Source organism: Protomyctophum parallelum (genome assembly GCF_964188405.1).
Source record: "Protomyctophum parallelum genome assembly, chromosome: 10".
Classification (NCBI taxonomy): Eukaryota; Metazoa; Chordata; class Actinopteri; order Myctophiformes; family Myctophidae; genus Protomyctophum; species Protomyctophum parallelum.
Genome location: NC_139704.1, coordinates 51,754,157 through 51,760,156, shown reverse-complemented (window position 1 = coordinate 51,760,156; position 6,000 = coordinate 51,754,157).

Genomic DNA, 6,000 nt, shown 5'->3' with positions numbered 1-6,000 from the left:
CTAGTAGGACTATAGTAAATATTAAAAAAATAAATGTTGTAAATAAATTAGGGCTGTTAATCGATTAAAATATTTAACTAGATTAATCGCATGATTCTCCATAGTTAACTGTGATTAATCGCAAATTAATCGCATATCTTGTATACGTTCTAAATATATCTTAAATCAGTGGTTTTCAAGATTTTTCATATCAAGGCCCATTATTTATTCTGCATTTGAGCCACGGAACCACCATTTGATGAGATTTAGCCTTCCAGACCCAAACTAAAGAACTGTATTCATGTTGGCCAATGGTACCATTACGAGAGATAACAGGCCATGTTGATCAAAATAACATGTTTTCTAAGTTTTCTAATTTCTCACTAAAATCTCACTGGGAGAGAGAGAGAGGGGGAGAGAGAGGCTCACTGACTGCCTGCATTCACATGCATGCGTCTCTCAACCATTCTGTCATACTTCACAGTGCGTTAATCGCACATTAAAAAAATTAGTGCCATTAAAAGGATTGTGAGTCAACTAGTTAATAGTGCGTTAACTTTGACAGCCCTAAAATAAATACATATTTACCCCCCTGTCAAAAACAGCTAAAATCCCTAAAACGAAAGAAAGCAGCAAATGAAAAAAATATTATGCTCATATTTCACTTTCTCTAATAACAACCTAAAACATGAACCTTGGTTGAAAAAAACTAAAGTTGTCCTTTAAGCTTCGCCCACAGCTGTTGTTGCCAGGCATACTTAATGAACTGGTGGGTGTGGCCACATAAAAACATCATTTTAACACTTTCGGCACACTTTTTTGAAAGAAATCTTCCTCCTAGTTTAATCATAGTAGGCCTACCTGATGGGAAATAAAACACGGCACTCCATCTTTAAAGGAGCATTCAGTGATTTTGGTGCTTTGGAAAAAAAGCCCCGGTAACAAGATGTGCACATGCACGCTCTACAGTGTGTGCTTAATGTAAACCGCTCTGGATTAAGAGCGTCTACTAAATGCCTAAAAAGGCCCGCCACCGCTCGATTGGCAGAAGGCTCTATCCTGATTGGATGAAGGCCGGGCCACCCAGCCAAAAACAAAACCTATGAGGTGATATTTGAATTAAGTGAAAATATACCTTTAATAGAATAAACACTGTCTTCAAATGCAGTGAAATATAGTTGAACCAGCAACATGTCAGCCTATACAGCCTTCATCAGGCTATGTTTATATTTAAGACGATTAAAATATTAAATGTTTGTGACATTTTCTTCAAAAGATCAGGACTAAAAATAAATCCTTAAAACACCAAGATTAAATATGAATCCTCCTCTTATTGCATTAATTCCATATTTTTCCATTAAGAGCCACAATCCAAGTTCCATTCAATTCCATTCAAAGTAGCTTTTTGAGAAAACACACGCTTGCAATGACAAGGAAACACACGCTTGCATTGACAAGGAAACACACGCTTGCATTGACACACACACACACACACACACACACACACACACACACACACACACACACACACACACACACACACACACACACACACACACACACACACACACACACACACACACACACACACACACACACACACACACACACACACAATCTCTTACCTGTGCTCTGGTGCTGCAGTTTGAAGTGGTGTGGCCGAACGGATTGCGGAGCGGTCTTGATACCAGAAGCGGTACCGAATCAGCGGTCCGACACGTTAAAATTACCACCGCTGAAGTGCCCTTGGACAAGGCATTGAACCTCTACCATGAAATGTTCTATGAAATAAGCAGGGCATGGCTGTAAACAAGTATCTGATGCTTAGTCCAGTTACCCTGGGTAAACATAGTACCTTTGCTTTCGTGTGTGTGTGTGTGTGTGTGTGTGTGTGTGTGTGTGATCAGTGCAAGTCTTTCTTTTATCTGTGCTCTGGTGCTGCAGGTTGAAGTTGTGTGCGTGTGTGTGTGTGTGTGTGTGTGTGTGTGTGTGTGTGTGTGTGTCAGTGCAGCAGGCATAACAGGTGTGGGTGTGTCAGCGTGCTGGTATGGTAGAAACTGAGTATGCGCATGCCCCGCCCCCTACACACACATTTTACACTGAGTGGACACGCCCCACCCAACAAGCACACACACACACACACACACACACAAACACACACACGCGCACACACACACACACACACACACACACACACACACACACACACACACACGGTTATAATAGTTTTGTTTTTTTTCATTATAGTTTAGTTTTAGTTAGTTTTGACATATTTTTTTCTAATTCAGTTAGTTTAGTTTTAGCGGGTTTGCTAGTTTTTATTTTGGTGAAAATGCTTAGTTTTAGTTTTAGTTTAATTTAGTTATAGTTTGTTTGTTTTTCGTGCGTAAAACTTGTTTGAAAAATGAGGACATTAATGGAATGAATTTAAAAGGATTATATTATAAATATCCGAAAGGCATAAATATTGATAAAAACTAAAAGTAACCCATTCTGGGCGGGAACCCCTATTGGTATCTTACAGTATGTACAGTATTCAAAAATGTAAAATTTTTGATGCTGCTATATAAATATTTGAAGTTTTTCAGAAACCTTAGGTCAGGATTTAGAGGCGTTTTTAGAATCGGCCTCAGGCCTAAATGGGCTAATGGTGTTTTGTCTATAATTTCAGTTAGTTTTGAGGACACACAATAAATACAGTTTCAGTTTAGTTATCGTTTTTTCATTTATTTTTAGTTTTTATTAGTTTCAGTTAACTAAAATGTTTTTTAATTCTAATTTTTTTGTTAGTTTTAGTTAACTATTATAACATTGACACACACACACACACACACACACACACACACACACACACACACACGCACACACACACACACACACACACACACACACACACACACACACACACACGCACACACACACACTTTACACTGAGTGGACACGCCTCCCCCCAACAAGCGCACACATGCACACACACACACAGAGTGGACACGCCTCCCCCAACACGCACGCACACACACACACACACACTTTACACGCTTTAACTCTGGAGCCTAGTTTTAAGGGCCTTTGAAGGGGCTGTGGTGCAGCATTGAATGGAGTCTGGGGCCTAGTTTTAAGGGCCTTTGAGGGGCTGTGGTGCAGCATTGAATGGAGTCTGGGGCCTAGTTTTAAGGGCCTTTGAGGGGCTGTGGTGCAGCATTGAATGGAGTCTGGGGCCTAGTTTTAAGGGCCTTTGAGGGGCTGTGGTACAGCATTGAATGGAGTCTGGAGCCTAGTTTTAAGGGCCTTTGAGGGGCTGTGGTACAGCATTGAATGGAGTCTGGAGCCTAGTTTTAAGGGCCTTTGAGGGGCTGTGGTGCAGCATTGAATGGAGTCTGGGGCCTAGTTTTAAGGGCCTTTGAGGGGCTGTGGTGCAGCATTGAATGGAGTCTGGAGCCTAGTTTTAAGGGCCTTTGAGGGGCTGTGGGGCAGCATTGAATGGAGTCTGGAGCCTAGTTTTAAGGGCCTTTGAGGGGCTGTGGTACAGCATTGAATGGAGTCTGGAGCCTAGTTTTAAGGGCCTTTGAGGGGCTGTGGTACAGCATTGAATGGAGTCTGGAGCCTAGTTTTAAGGGCCTTTGAGGGGCTGTGGTGCAGCATTGAATGGAGTCTGGGGCCTAGTTTTAAGGGCCTTTGAGGGGCTGTGGTGCAGCATTGAATGGAGTCTGGAGCCTAGTTTTAAGGGCCTTTGAGGGGCTGTGGTGCAGCATTGAATGGAGTCTGGAGCCTAGTTTTAAGGGCCTTTGAGGGGCTGTGGTACAGCATTGAATGGAGTCTGGAGCCTAGTTTTAAGGGCCTTTGAGGGGCTGTGGTACAGCATTGAATGGAGTCTGGAGCCTAGTTTTAAGGGCCTTTGAGGGGCTGTGGTGCAGCATTGAATGGAGTCTGGGGCCTAGTTTTAAGGGCCTTTGAGGGGCTGTGGTGCAGCATTGAATGGAGTCTGGAGCCTAGTTTTAAGGGCCTTTGAGGGGCTGTGGGGCAGCATTGAATGGAGTCTGGAGCCTAGTTTTAAGGGCCTTTGGGGGGCTGTGGTGCAGCATTGAATGGAGTCTGGAGCCTAGTTTTAAGGGCCTTTGAGGGGCTGTGGTGCAGCATTGAATGGAGTCTGGAGCCTAGTTTTAAGGGCCTTTGAGGGGCTGTGGTGCAGCATTGAATGAAGGAACCAAGTAATCAATCAGTGTCACTCAGACCAGCGACGGAATAAACATAGAGAAACAGCATACAGAAATGACAGTCAGCAGGCATCACTGAACTAAACAATGCACTTACAGTAATCAAAGACGCACACTGGCACTGCAATGCTGCACAATGATGAAGATAGTTTAGGAGACGAGTGAACGTGTAGTTGACTTGCATTCACCGCTCCGACTGTCTGGAATAATGACACAGAATGCGTTGCATTGCGCACTTAACCCTCTAACACCCGCATTAATTTCTACTTGCAAAAAAACATATGTTAAAAAAAATAAAAAAATAAAGTTTGATGGAAAATCTATAATAATTATATAATAATTACATAATAATATAAAAAAATCATAATTTACATTTGGGGGATATCTTTCACAATAATGAATAAAACATGTTCTAGACATTCTAATGATCACAAAAAAACATATATTACAATTATTTTACCTACTTTTATTAGGGTAAAGGTCAAAAGTCTTAGGTTAAAAAATGTTCAAAATCGCACAGAGTCCAGACATTTTTAATTTGTGTGAATTTCAGCCTCTGTGGGGGCTATTTATATGCAAATATCATGACCAATGTCATTGAAATGGCATTGCAATGAACATCACTGATGACATTTAGGTGAAAAAAGAACAGAAAAAAAATTATAATAATTTAGTAATTAAATAAAATAAAATTGTTGCTAAAAAGCAACGCTGGGTGTTAGAGGGTTAAGGTGGCAGGTACATATTGCGCTGAACAGTTCTTAAGGTGGTAACTTATATTATCTTTGGAACCTTTCTAACAAGCAGGCTAGTAGGCTGTAGTTAGTAGTAGGCTGCTAGGCTGCATTCTACGGCCTCATTGTGCAGACATAAACACTGTATGGTTTGGGTGTCGGATGACAAAATAACATTCTCTGTCCACTACCCACTCTTTTAACTTTGACACTCTTTTGAGCATTATATAAATGTCTCCCTTTCACCTCACTATCCCACTGTTCCTGCCACATTAGATTAACTTCCTCCCAAATTATACACTTAACTTCTGCCTTGCTAAAGCTAACATTCATTTCTACCACCCCTTTCTCTAAAGCCTTCTTAGCCAACTTATCTGCTTTCTTCCTCATTCCCGATCACCCCTACATGCGCTGGAACCCATAAAAATGGATCTGACCACCCTTCTGCACCAACTTAGTAATTACCTGGAGAACTTCATATAATAAACCTTGACGGCAACTTGAATAGGATGATCTCAGACATGCTAGGACTGCTGCAGAATCTGTACAAATTACAACCCTAGCCAATCTTGCTGTTTCCCTCTGTCACTGCACCGCAATGCGGCTCCATTTTAAACCTCAGTGGCGTGCACAGATAGACACTAGGGGGTGCTAGAGCACCCCCTGCCCCTTTGGCAATTTTGCTCTTAAAAAAAAGGGGAAAAAAAGGGGTTTTTTGGGGGGGTTTTCTTAATGTGTAGTGTGTGGACCATGCGGTGACATTGATCAAATCTTGATAAAAAAAACGCTTCTACTATATTATTTAGGCCCCCACAGAATCTAAAGCTATGTTTCTATGTCAGTGGTTCTTCGATTAAAGAAAAATAGCAGACCTACAAGCTCGTGAGCTTGTAGGTCTGCTGTGGACAATACATTAAACTAACTAACTAACTGACTTTCAGTTATACAAAAAACAATCCGATATTTTGATCAATTATAAAATATTTATTTGATGATTTACAGTAAATGACAGAAAACAAAAAGTCCATGTATCACTTCTATAATGTTCTGTGAAAATGGACTGATTTAAAATG